The following is a 13,491-nucleotide window of genomic DNA, read 5'->3' on the forward strand; positions in this document are numbered from 1 at the left end:
CAGGCAATTTGCACTTGCAGCCCAAAAAGCCAACCGTATCCTGGGCTGCATCAAATTAATCATAGCCAGCAGGTCAAGGGAGGTGCTTTTGCACAGGGAAGCTGTGGATGCCCCATCCCTGGACGTGTTCAAGGTCATGTTAGATGGGGCTTTGAGCACCCTGGTCTAGTGAGAGGGGATTGAAATTAGAAGATCTTTAAGGTCCCTTCCAACCCAAACCATTCTATGATTCTATGATTTCTTTGCTTAACTTGCTTTCACGTGGTACCCCTTCCAGTCATGACGTGATGTCAAGTGCTCCTCAGCTGTTATCAGGAGAAATTCCAGACAAGTCTCTCAGTTGCTTTTCATACACCTCACACTTTGGCGTACCTTCTTCAGCATCTCCAACCCCTTCTCAGCAGTACAGAAGGACAGTATGTTTTAAACAAAACTTTTTTGACTTTTATGGAATTATACAGGCTGGTATTGTTCAAAATGTTTCAATAAGTTGTTTCAATTAACTGAGCCTTACTCTCCTGCAAACAAAACCAATTCTTAATTAAGATGCACAGATACCAAAACACCCTATTTCAGTATTAAAAAAAAATAGATAAAATAAAATTCATTTTTTCTGTCTAAAATGAGTTTCTCTTCTAGCAAGTATTAGTTAAGAAAGTTCTGGCAGTTAAAATAGCTCAAATGAAATGAAACTATGTTGAGAATAAATATTCTTGAGCAGCAGAAGAAAGCAATTCTTCTTTCAATTAGGATTATTGAAACCGTTTACTGACCAACACCAAAACCCCATCTGATACATCCAATACAGAAGTTAGTATTTTTTGCCCGGAAGATAGCTTGTTTTTGCACTGGATGTTACTACTCTCCCATGACCTCCTCTAAATCATTTGTTTGCAAGGTTTGCGATGCCCTCTCCTTTCCAAGCTGCGTGCTTTTATCAGGGGTTCAGAGCTGGCCTGCAGGCTGCCAGCAGCTGGATTCTGGCCAGCAGCAGCCTGTTTATTTGTGCCTGCATCAGGAGACACAGAGGTGCTGGTACGGACTGTGGGGGCTTCCTCCAGCATAAAGGAAAATAAAAATAGAAATAATTTGGGAAATGATGGGGATTTCAAACTTTCATGACTTATATGACAGCCATGTCACAGATACAGAACAGTACACAGATGATGACCCTGCTTAAATGCCAACGAGCAGAAAATCCTTTCTGTTTCACAAGGTTAAGTGGAAATGTCAGTCTGATTGACTGATGCTTTTGAAAGAGAGACTCAGTATCAGGTAGAAGGGCCAAAACTGGCATTTACACTTCATTTGTTTCCATCCTCTGGACAGCAGCATGTCTGTGAGGGCAAAGAGCTTTTCTCCCCTCCCCTCTGTGGTGCAGCTGTGACAGCTTTCTCTGAAAGACTGCCACATTTTCTTTAATTCCCTGGGGGAAAATTACCCATAGTGTTAAGCTCACTGGGTTCATGAACATATGTGTGGAATGAATTTGACTAACAGTTTCCATGTGAAGAATTATCAGGAGGCCTGCCGGTCCCATGTGCTTTATTGTCACACATTTTAGTAAGGCCTTTGATAACATATCTCACAGCATCCTTCTGGAGAAATTGTCCAACTGTGAGATGAAAAAGTTCACACTACACTGGGTGAAGAACTGGCTTGGTAGTAGAGCTCAGAGATCCAAAAGGAATGGGGCTACATCTGTCTGGCAGACAGTCATTAGTTGTGTTCTACAGGGCTCAGTTCCAGGGCCAGTCCTGTTCAACATTTTTATCAGTTATCTGGACGCAGGAATGGTGTGCATCCTTAATAATTTTGCTGATGACTCTAAACTCAGAGGTACTGTTGACTAGCTGGATGGATGAGAGGCTTTGCAGAGGGATCTAGATGCATTGGACCACTGGGTGATCAGCAAAGGCATGAAGTTTAACAAAGGGAAATGTCACGTTCTGCCCTGGGACAGAGTAAAGCCGGACACAGGCACAGGCTGGGAGCCGGGTGGCTGGGGAGCAGCTATGCAGAAAGTGCCCTGGGGGTGCTGGTCGGCAGCAGGCTCAGCACCAGCCAGCAGTGTGCCCTGCCAGACAGAGGGCAAACCCCATTTTGGGGTGCACTACACACAGCACAGCCAGCCGGTCAAAAGTAGTGATTCTCCTGCTGTATTCAGTGTTGGTGAGGCCTCACCCCGAGTACTGTGTGCAGTTCTGGGCTCCGCAGCACAGAAAGGCTGCTGAGGTCCCTGAAAGCGCCCAGAGGAGGCCAGCACAGCAGGCGGCAGGGCTGGAAGGCATGTGCTGTGAGGGGAGGCTGGGGACACTTGGGCTGCCCAGCCTGGAGGAGAGGAGGCCCAGAGGCGACCTCGCTGCTCTCCGCAGCCTCCCGAGGAGGGGAAGCGCAGGGGCAGGCGCCGGCCTCCGCTCCTGGGACCCGCTGGCAGGGCACGGGCACGGCACAGAGCTGCGCCGGGGAGTTCAGGCTGGGCATCAGGAAACGTTTCTTTGCTGTGAGGGTGGTCACACACCGCAACAGGCTTCCTGGGGAGCTGGGTGCTGCCCCGTGCCCGTCAGTGCTCAAGGGGCGTTTGGGCAATGCCCTCAGTGATGTGCCCTAACTGCTGGTTAGCCCTGACATGCTCGGGCGGTTGGACTTGATGGTCTCTGAAGGCCCCTTCCAACTGAACTATTCTAATAATTTTCATAATTCTAACTGTATACAGCCAGTGAACTGTGCTTGGGTCACAGCTGTGACCAAAGAGACCAACAGGTTACCCTGGACTAAATTCTGTAAGAGCCATCTTATGAGACAGTCACAAATTCTTCCCTTTATTTACAAAGCTGGTGAGTAGAACACATGAATTTATTTGGAAAATGGCTGATCTACTTTTTAATTTATTACTTCACTATCATTGTAAATCTATTCAATAATCCATTACAGAACAAAATATCTTATTTTTCTGCAGTAGTAGTGTATAATGCACATCTGTTATCAAATTAATTGGAGGAACCAAGAGTAATTCTAGCCTAATTTTTTACATGGCTTTGGCAGTTCTTTTTCATACTCTAGTCAACTCTCAACCCGTTAAGACAAATTAGTCTATGCACGACTATGGCACATGCCCCAAACAATAAATTTCAGTATTATGTATGCATGCCAGTCTTGTGGGAGAGGACTTGAGTGAAAGCAAAGCCATACGTGCAGAAGATAAGATTTTTCATACAAATAATACATCTTATGTTTTTGTCACAGACTTAGTCTTTTCCACAGATGTAAAATTTCCATTTTTCAAGGTGTTTTTTCAAGCGGGATTATTGATTTAAGCTTTACAAACAGACATAGTGTATAATGATGTGATACTGCTCTCTGTTAGGTAAGATGCTGAAACACCAAAGATACTTATGTATCATCATAAATACATAAATAAATAAATAATTCTACATAATTGATTTCCAAGTTAATTTTCTTGGTTTATGCCAAGCTTTCAATATTTTACCTAGCTGCTTAGGTTAACAGAAAACATCACTGATGGCAAGAAAAGATCAAAGTAATGCTGATGTTTTCAGTTTACTCAAAAGCATTGATATTTCCCTTGCACAAAAATATATTTTATATTCTGTCCTCCTAATCCATACTGCCACTGAAAATACACATACACAAGTAAATTTTTCCTTTATTATGGAAATGGTCTGTAAATAAATATTCTGGTACGGTAGGCTGTATGAGTTGTGCTTGTTTGTTATTTGATGTATTCTGCTTGCATTCAGGTACTTACTTTCTGGAGTTGGCTGTGGTAGCTGAATTTTTAAAATTTAATAGAAGTGGCCAAGTACAATAAAGCTTCCCCTTGAAAAGTGGTACCTTTTACATGTATTCCAACAGAATAGACAGCAAATGGAGACACCATCGTTACTGTCCTATAACCAATGCTTCTCACGTCTGATGAAACTTCTGATGAGACCATTTCTGAAGCTACAACTCTGCAGGAGGAAGTGCCCATTATCTGACACACCAAATTAATGCTCTCCATTTACAGCCTGACCTTGTGTGTTGAGCATTATATAATGCATGATACTGCATAATTGAAGCAGGAACACTGGAGAAAAAAAAAAAAAAAAAAGGAAACAAAAAACTGTGGACAAGAACAAGCCACTGGCAAAGGGAAAGAGCTCTTCCAATTTTGTTTGCATCTTTTTTCTTATAAATGTGAACTCAATTTCAAAAGCCTTTTGAAACTACTTATGTGGGGGTGACTACATCTAGTTCTAAGTTATGGCCTTGCACAAAGCTGTTTGGGCCTGTCAGGATCCCTAAGCGACTTTTGTCCGCACAGTAATCCCGTGTTGTAGGAGGGTCTTCTTCCCCATTTCCTTGGTAGGGAATTGCAGTGCAAGTCTGCATTAATGGCCTAACCTGACTTTCTTATTCAGGTCTCTCATAGATGATGTGTTGAAGAGCTACAAAGCAGCCCATAAAGAGCTGTAATCAGAGGAGTCACATCAGTCTTCTCATAGTGATGTGGATATGTGTGTTTTTAAACAGCTGACTCAGCCAGCTTCACGACTGTTTGCTCTAGTTTAGGAAGGACCGTAGTCCATCAGCTCTGCACCTGACTTTCTAGGCAACTACAGTCTGAAAAACTGATAAACATCACCATAGTGTATGCTATTTCCTCAGGAATTAATTTGTGTTTGCTTTCTGTAGCACTGATACTAGAATCAACTCCTGTCTATCCAGATACTTGTTTAAACAATATGATTTTATCTATATACGTATTACTTAGTGATGGGTGAAAAACAGACCATAAGGAAGTCCACCGAGGTTTTAGCCAATTTTAAAAGTCTAAATTTAGTCTAAATTTTCTATCACATTACTAACTCAAAAATGTATCACAATACCAACCAGAACCTTACTGAGATTTTGGCCTGAGGCTTGGTAGGGTTTCATGAGACTGTAAGTCTCCCCTTTCTCACTGCTTCAGTAGCCCTGAGCTTCCCTGACTAGGGCAAGATGACAGAAAGTTTTGTTGTGGTGCTTCCTTCTGTGGTAGACACTTTAGCATAAGGATGCACAGGGACACTGAGCTCATCTCAGTGATCTCATCATTCAAGGCCCAGCTGGATGGAGCTTTGAGCAACCTGATCTAGTGGGAGGTGTCTCTGCCCATGGCAGGGGGCTTATAATTAGATGAATGATCATTAAAGGCCCTTCCAACTCAAACCATTCTGTGATTCTATGATTCAATGATCTGGAGAGCCAGCAGCCATCTGGAAGAGAAGTGTAGCCCATTTGGTTTCCTTCCCTTCGCACAGCTGGAGGGAGGGAACAGCTGGAGCGAGGATGCAGGCATCCATGCCTTTGCTGCACAGAGGGCATGGGGAAGGAATGGAGCAGGGCAGGGATGCAGGCTGAACTCCTCAGGAAGATACAGAGAGGGATGCAAGATTCATGCCGCATCTTCCAGGACAGCTTTAGCTCCTAACCACTTCAGTATCACATGGTGTTGCTCAGGGCTACAAAGATGGTGAAGGGCCTAGAGGGGAAGACATATGAGGAATGGCTGAGGTCACTTGGCCTGTTCAGCCTGGAAAAGAGGAGGCTGAGGGGAGACCTCATCGCGATCTACAGCTTCCTCACGAGAAGGAGTGGAGGGGAAGGCGCCGATCTATTCTCTGTAGTCACCAGTGACAGGACCCGTGGGAATGGTGTCAAGCTGAGGCAGATGAGGTTTAGGCTGGACATCAGGAAGAGGTTCTTCACTGGGGTTGTTGCACACTGGGACAGGCTCCCCAGGGAAGTCGTTACTGCACCAAGCATGTTGGGGTTTAAGAAGCGTTTGGACTGTGCACTTAGTCACATGGTCTAAACTTTTGGGCAGACGTGTGCGGTGCCAGGAGCTGGACTTGATGATCCTTATGGGTCCCTTCCAACTGGGGATATTCTATCATTCTACTCTAGGTTAAGAAAGCAGTACAGCTGTATCATGTGTATAGTGCTTATCACTGGTCCTGCTACAGTCATTGAAGAGAAACCCGGAGTCTCAGAACCTACTGACACAAAGCCATTCTGGGGATTTGTCATGTCTAACAGTGTGGTGGGCTCACCTCTCACTCAGAGCTTGCTTTCAGATCCTGCTACTAAGCAGTTCTGAGATAAAAAAAAATAATAAAAAGTTTATCTTTGTGTTACTAAGATCATCATGCCCTTGTCTTTCTTGCTTTGCAAGAGCCCTAATAATTTCTTGAATGAGCATCTTAACTGGGTATTTTATTTCTTTTCGAGTTAACTCTTCCTTACCATACTATGCCTTGACCCCTAATAACAAATACATTTGGGAAGTCTAATAATTAGTAAGTAAAAAACAAACAAACAAAAAACCTGTTAACAGCAAAATACAAATATACTATTAATTTATAATCATGATAGTTATTACAGTATAGGTAAGTGTTGAGTGATTATGTCAGAAATGATTTCTTGATGGTTTTCAAGCACTGACAGGAAATGAGTTTGATTGGATTTGATCCTCTTAGTAAATGTAACTATATATTAAATGATTTCTTGTGTAAAATGACCTCTTGTCCTTTTGTTTTTCTCTAATGATAACAAAGAAGGACTCAGTAGTGGCAAAAGTGTGCTTGCTGTACTTGATTACACATGGACACCAGCTAGAGAAAATGCTAGCAAATAAGAGTAGTAAATATCTCTGCCCACTCAGAGGAAGAACTATCACATCTACCAGACCCTCATAAAACTCAGTGAGCATATAACATTGATCATTTAAAAAATATATTCAAATTACATGAATAGAGATAATAATATAGATTGTGGATCCCCACACCTATCTGTCTCATTAACCTATCTTGTTTCAAAAATTCTCATTAAACATATCAATTTCTACTTCTATTATGCCTGTACAAAATGATATTCAGGTAATTAATAAATTATTTTTTCAGTTATTATCACATCTTAGCACTTTAGACAGCAGGTAAAAGCAAATTGTGAGTCTCAGTGAAATGGAGGTGAGCAATGAAAGCCTTAGCGTGAATTCTGGTCATTGCCATGTGTCCTTTTTTTGGATAATTGATGCTCTGGTGTCACAAACTATTAGAAAAAAAATGGTCTGAAAGTGAATGCCACTCTTGACAAAGGTCTAACTAGTGTTGTCTCAGAAACTTCCAATTACAAAACCCTCACGCCTTTCCAGGAAATATACTGCAGGCCCTCTTTGATTCTCCTTGTAAATTATCTTTTCTTGTTGCCTAAAGAAAATCTCTCATCCTGCGCTTTAAGCTTGTGACTTTTTGTTCTATTCATGTAGGACATGTAAACTAACTCACTGCATTACTCTGCAGCAGACTTTTTTTTATTATTTATTATTATTTTTTTTTCATAAAGAAAGGCTTGCTTATTGTCTCTGTTCAGTCTACTTTTTATTTACAACTTCCATTTCTTCTATCCGTACTCACATGCACTGAGTTGTAGACTCGAGCTAATATTTGTTGCTTTTCTCTGGATTGTCTTTCTGCTGAAGCCTGAGTGTTCAAAGTGTTTTGGCTGATGTGTACCCTGTACTAACCAGAGTTGCAGCATTACTTCTGTGTACTCTGCACACTGTGCAGATATGTGTTACCTGAGAAAGCTTTCCTTTTTAGGATGTGCATAGATAGCACTGTCAGCTCATGTTCAGCTTCCAATTTACTAGGAGCAGTGGCTCCTTTTCTGTAGGGCAGCTTTATACAATCCCTGTTTGCACAGCTGATTGTTCCTGCCTAAACCAGAATTGGATTTCACACAGTATTTTGGGACCATAACTCCAACTGATCAACATTATTTTAAATTCTAATCTTGTCCTCCAACGTAAGGTCAGCAGGTCCTCTTAAATTTTAAGAAAAATATTTTCTATTTAATCATCAATGTTTTCTCCTTCTATATTGTTAATGAAACACTAAATATTAAAAAAAAAAAAAAAAAAACAAGAAAAAAAACCACAAACTTTGTACAATCGTGTCTGATACACTGTTTATTGTCATGGTGACCTGTTGACATCTATTCCCTAAGTATGGCTAATCAAACAGCTTTGAACCCTCTTATGTTAGGTTCATCTAGATTATGCTTCCTAGTTAGCTTACAAGAAAGTCAGACAAAAAAACGTACATAACCTTACTGGCATCTATCATCATCACATCACTGTTCTTTCCTTTGCCTTAGACCTTGTTACACCATCAAGGAAGGAAATTTGTAGCTTGATAGAATCTGTTATTTAAAAGTTCATCTTGGCTCTTTCTTGACCTTTTGCTGTTTTCCCAGCACCTGCAGTTGTTTGTTGAGGAATTCATATAGTTTTCCTGGCTCTGAAGCTGAAAAGATCATCTTCTAGCTCCCCAGCAATTTGTCTGTCCTGTTTGAAGACGGGGCCATAATCACTCATCTTCAGTCTTCTGAAATGTCACCTGTCCTCAGCGGGTGTTTTCAAAGGCAATCTCTGATAGTTCTGAAATTATTTTAGCCCATTCTTTAAGTATCCTACAATTATTTTCATTGGGCCTTGCTGGGCTGAAAAAAAAATGCAGCTATACTAAGTCTTTCCTAAACGTTTTTGTTTGTATTCTAACCTAAGCCCTTGTCCTTTTGGCATTGGTGTGTATGCCGTTAGTAATCTAGTTACAGTCACATTTTCTGGTGAAGATTGGGGAAAAAAATACATTAAAACATTTCTGCCCTTTTCCAGCCATCCATCAGTAGCTTTTGCTTGTTGTTGAGAGCCATTCCCCTGCAGGGAAGCTGAAGAGAAAAGGACAAGGTTCTGTTCTGGATATCTGCCAAAGTCTTTAAACTCACTTTAATAGACTGGTGCAACATAAGGTGCTATTCATCCTCACATAAGTGGAGTAGTGACCTTAACATGCATAAAAGAAAATGATGGGGATTCTGTAGAAATTTCACTCATAAGGGTAGAAATTTTAGTATATGTGTCTTCATACCTCCCTTTTCTATTTCACTTTCAAAACTAGATTAAAAAAGATCCTCTTTATGTATTTATTTTTTCTTTCCAAATCTCTAGGATTTGGAAAGTAGAGGATGACTGGAAAGTTTAATTTTCAAGAAGTTATACCTCCCACGTCAAAAGCAGTGGGAAAAGAAAGGGAAGAGAGAAGATGAGCATTGTCTTTCAGTGATCTGATCAAAGCATAAAGCTTTCCTTCAATTTAAAAGGGAAGGGAGCTAGGTTTGAGTTAGTGCATACAAATGATGTATTCCAACTAATTTTAGTCCCTTACCCCATGGCAGTGAGAAGAAAGTTAGAAAATTAGCTGATGCTAGTGACAAAATTTCCCGAAAGGGAGCAATGAAGAGCTGTAACTGGAATGTCATTCCTGTTCAAACAGACTGCTTATTCATCTTCAAAACATCTTTTCAGCTAAGTAGTTTAACTAAGTCATGTAATAACAGAAAATACGTTTTGACAACATATCCTAATTCACTTCTCATGCCTATTTAGATTACATAAAATGGTGGAAATCCATCTTACTTTATCTTCAGCTGGCTGAGATGGTGGTAACAACCATCCAGTAAACAATTGAATTACAGTAAAAGAAAAATGTAATTATTCCCTGGCCATTAAAGGTTAATAATAGAGGACTGTGGATCCTCAGGTCTCAGAACTGTTGCCAAAATGTATGGATGTATGGAGGGAAAAGTTAGGCTGAAAATATTTCCTAGTATCAGCAAAAGAATTACGAGCATGAAATGTATGTAATAACAAGCTGTTTACTCGGAAGCAGTTATACTGTGGTTATTCATTAGAAAAGCAAAGGCACAAAAATCTATTAAATTAGAACTCTTGTTTTCTCTCTAATAAACAAGAGCAGCATTAGATTGTAATAACACAAACATGATGGTAAAACATTTAGAGAGAATATGGGTTTGATGTAGATGTAAATGAATGGCATGAACAGTCAGTGAGTAGACAGCCTAATGAATTTGGCAAACAGAAGTTGGGAAATACTTGGAAAATTAGTAAAGTACATAAAATATGAGATAAAGGCATGCTTAAAGAATGGAGAGGATTGTCCCTGGGCCCTATTTATTGAGTGGTAGTAATTATGACTTGCTTTGCTCCTTTGCAGTATCTTGCAAACATTGTTTGAGATGAGTAGGGAACCTTCTCCCATAACTCAATTTCTGCTAAGTTAAACCAATGGGCTCCAGTTGTAATTTCAGATGAACTTTTCAGAAATGAATCTAGCAAAATACCAAATACCTAATTACTCCTCTGTAATCTGAGATGTGGGCCGGTAGCAGAGCAGGGCCGGTTGCAGCCCAGCAATCAGAAGCCTCAGTCTCTGCTTGAGAAACCTGCTCCGCACACCGGTGCTCCCTGGGCACCTTTGGTCTGAAGAAGACTGCTGGTCTTATGGCAAGGGTTAGACTACAAGCCTCCTTCTGCCAAGGCACCCAAGAACCCCACAGGAGTCTCGTGGCCCCAGTTCACAAGCTGCCTTAATGGGAGCCTGAGCATGCATTTAAAGAAAGGACCTGTTTGTGGAACTGAGACTTTAAACAAGTGCAGTAAATTAATGCCATGCTAGAGTTTGTGCGTAGTCGACATCTCCACTGGGAAATAAACTGTGTGAGAAATTATTAAGTTCACATAGACCACCTGACACTCACTACAGATCTTTTTTTTTTTTTTTCCTGTCAGCTGTGGAAAATTGATACATTTTAATGTAGTACATTCTTCAAGAAATTCGCAAAGAATACCCTTTCCAAGGCACACATTACACCTACAGTCACGTCCAACCAAAGAATCTACAAATTTTTATAGCTTAATATTCAAAAAGTAAAAGGCTAAAAGAATTTGTTGTTTATGCGATGCAATGAGAAAAAAAAATCTTACGCCAGGTGCCTATATTGAACTGGCAGGCAGATCAATGTGTTACCCAGCACTGGAATGGAAGAGCGGTATATTTGTTTCCTACAGCGCTGCAATCATAAAAATGAGTCAGAGAATTAGACTATCCATACTTTTATGAATATTTATTATCTTGCCATATGGATCCCGCTTCTATTTATAAGATCTTTTAAATATTCAGTACTCTCTAAAGATGCTCACAGAAATATAGAGGCAAGCTCTTTTTATATACCTCATTGTATTATATGAAATAATTTTTCATAATAAAGTGGAAAGAAAATTTGAATTCTTTTTTAACTGAATATGGCTATAAAGCAAAAGAAATTAATAAAGGAAGAACTAGTATACTAAAAAAAATCCATTTTTGTATTTAGTTATCTCTAGTCTTATAATTGAAACTTCTGCAAATCACATATTTAAATGAAAAAGGATTGTATTTTATAGGCTGTGCTTTTGACAAATTTTTCGTTAAGCCCTAGGAAGAAAGTACTCGACCACAAAAATGTGTTCTCAGTTCAAAAGTTCAGTTACGCTTTGATTGAAAACAAGACCATTTGGTTGCTTGTGTGTCCTAGTTTCCATATGAAAGATCTCACAAGCATTACAGATGATGTCAGGAGCTCAATCTGTAACAGAGTACGTCTGATTCGCCTCACCATTATGCTGGGAAGAAAAATGGTGAGCCCTGAGAGAACCCAGACCCATAGATCAGCCTTGTTGTTGGACTCATTTTTCACAAAACAGCTTCTGGAGACTTGTGGTCACTTTAACTCCTATCACGTTTTGCAGCAGAAGGGGGCTATTAGACAATGACATGGTTAATTGCAGGTAGGGTAATTCATGGCCTGTCCACCTAGGCCTCCCATGTTCATGTACATGCAGTTGAAGAGGGCATCATTCCTCACCTCAGTACCCAAGGGTGAGCTGTTCAGCAACTGCACAGTTTTTCTACAGCTAGTTGTATTCCAACAGTGGGTAAAGGGTGTCTTATTCATGCCAGATGATAACATGAACTTCTTCCAGAAAAAAAAAAAAAAAAAGGATTTCCATGAAGTCTTATCTTAGTTGGTGTCAACGTAAGGCATTAATAAGCATAAACTGTGAAGGTATGCAAGGGCTCAGATTATCTAAAAGCTACTTCACAACACCATTTAGAGATATGATGCTATGAGTTAGACCTGGAGGTAGTGATATTCAGAGGCTTTATGCTGATCTGTACCTGCTTTAGGGATCTAGTCCTTTAGATGAATTCCACTGTATGTCAGAGAGGAAGGTACTCATTTCCTCAGGATTTTGCCTAACTGAGAGATATAGATCAAGCTATGAACACTTTAAAAAACAGCAGTTTCAACAGTGGTTGCAATTCAAAAGTTATGATTTGTTGTTGTTTTTTTTTTTTTTCTTATTTCGTCTATATTCAATTGTACCTTAGCTTAAACCTCAGTAATTCACCCTAATTACTGAATACTCAGTTTAAGCCTAAATCAAATCTGTTAGGAGTAGCACTTTAAATTGCTGCAAGTCTCTGAAGCAGCTCCGTCTTACTTTTCCAGCTATACTGAAAAATCCAGTTTTAAGAACATAAAAGTGTACATACTGCAGATCCTTTTTTTTTTTTTTTTTCTCTCATACTATCATACTAATTTATACCACAACTTCACTGTTTTCCCCAGAGCTGCCCATCACTCACCCTGGTAAGAGAGCAGAGATAGTCACGTGTCATTGGCAGATATAAAAGTAGGAAAGGATAACTTGGGTTAAATGCAGAGCTGAATTAATAAGAATCTATTTTGCTGAAATACAAAACTCCATCAAACCACCTGCCATCCCACCTGCATCCTTTTATACCCTTTTCTGCCTGTCACCTCTGAATATAACCCCACTAGCAGCTTCTGTGACTTTCCTTCAAGGAAAGACCATCAGAGCTGTAACTGGGAGGGAAGAGTTTAGGGGTACTACCCAGGTACCAGCTGTGGTGTACATCAGATCACCTTAGGTTGGATTCATTCTGACATCTAAATTCAAGTGCCCATTTGCCAGCAAAGGGGCAGAGCTGGAGATTGCCAATCCCTTCAGCTCACCCTGCTTGGGATGCCATGGGGTATCCCCACAGGCTGGCAGGTGGGGCAAGGCTGTGTGCCCTTCTGAAGGGGGAGCTGTAGGGGAGGGAGATCCTGCTGATGCTCAAGATGTGCAGCTGAGGGCACTTATCTCACCCACTGCATCTCCCCAAAGGCACCAGGTTCACCTGTGGCTGTGAGCAGGCACCTCCATTTGTGTCCAAACCTGGAGCTGAATCCCTCCCTATCAGCTGAGCAACCAAACGTGATTCAGGGAGAAATTTTAACAGTGTATTTTAAATCAGGACTGGAAAAGTTGAGAGCATGAGTATGAGCAGTTACTATGTATGTGCTCATCTGTCTGGTGGGATTTTAGGGTAGCATCTTTCTATTCTGTGGGCTTCAGCTCTGTCTGGAGGCTTTCTGCAGTCCCTGTAGGGTATGCTCACACAAAAGCAGTAGACTGCTTGTTAAACAGCTTTAAACTCTTAAATTTGTCATTTCAAAGTCATAGAGGAGAGACAG

The 13,491-nt window shown here is 40.6% G+C and overlaps 1 long non-coding RNA gene across 1 annotated transcript; it reads right to left on the reverse strand.

Annotated features, from left to right (window-relative positions):
- Positions 1–7,988: 7,988 nt before the first annotated feature.
- On the reverse strand, positions 7,989–12,989 carry LOC310892871. Its single transcript, XR_014578533.1, has 3 exons — positions 12,597–12,989; positions 12,126–12,207; positions 7,989–8,775 (listed from the first exon to the last, which is right to left on the reverse strand). It is a non-coding gene; the product is annotated as an uncharacterized lncRNA (long non-coding RNA).
- Between the last annotated feature and the right edge of the window lie 502 nt (positions 12,990–13,491).

The sequence above is a fragment of the Anser anser genome, assembly GCF_964211835.1.
Source record: "Anser anser genome assembly, chromosome: 1".
Classification (NCBI taxonomy): domain Eukaryota; kingdom Metazoa; phylum Chordata; class Aves; order Anseriformes; family Anatidae; genus Anser; species Anser anser.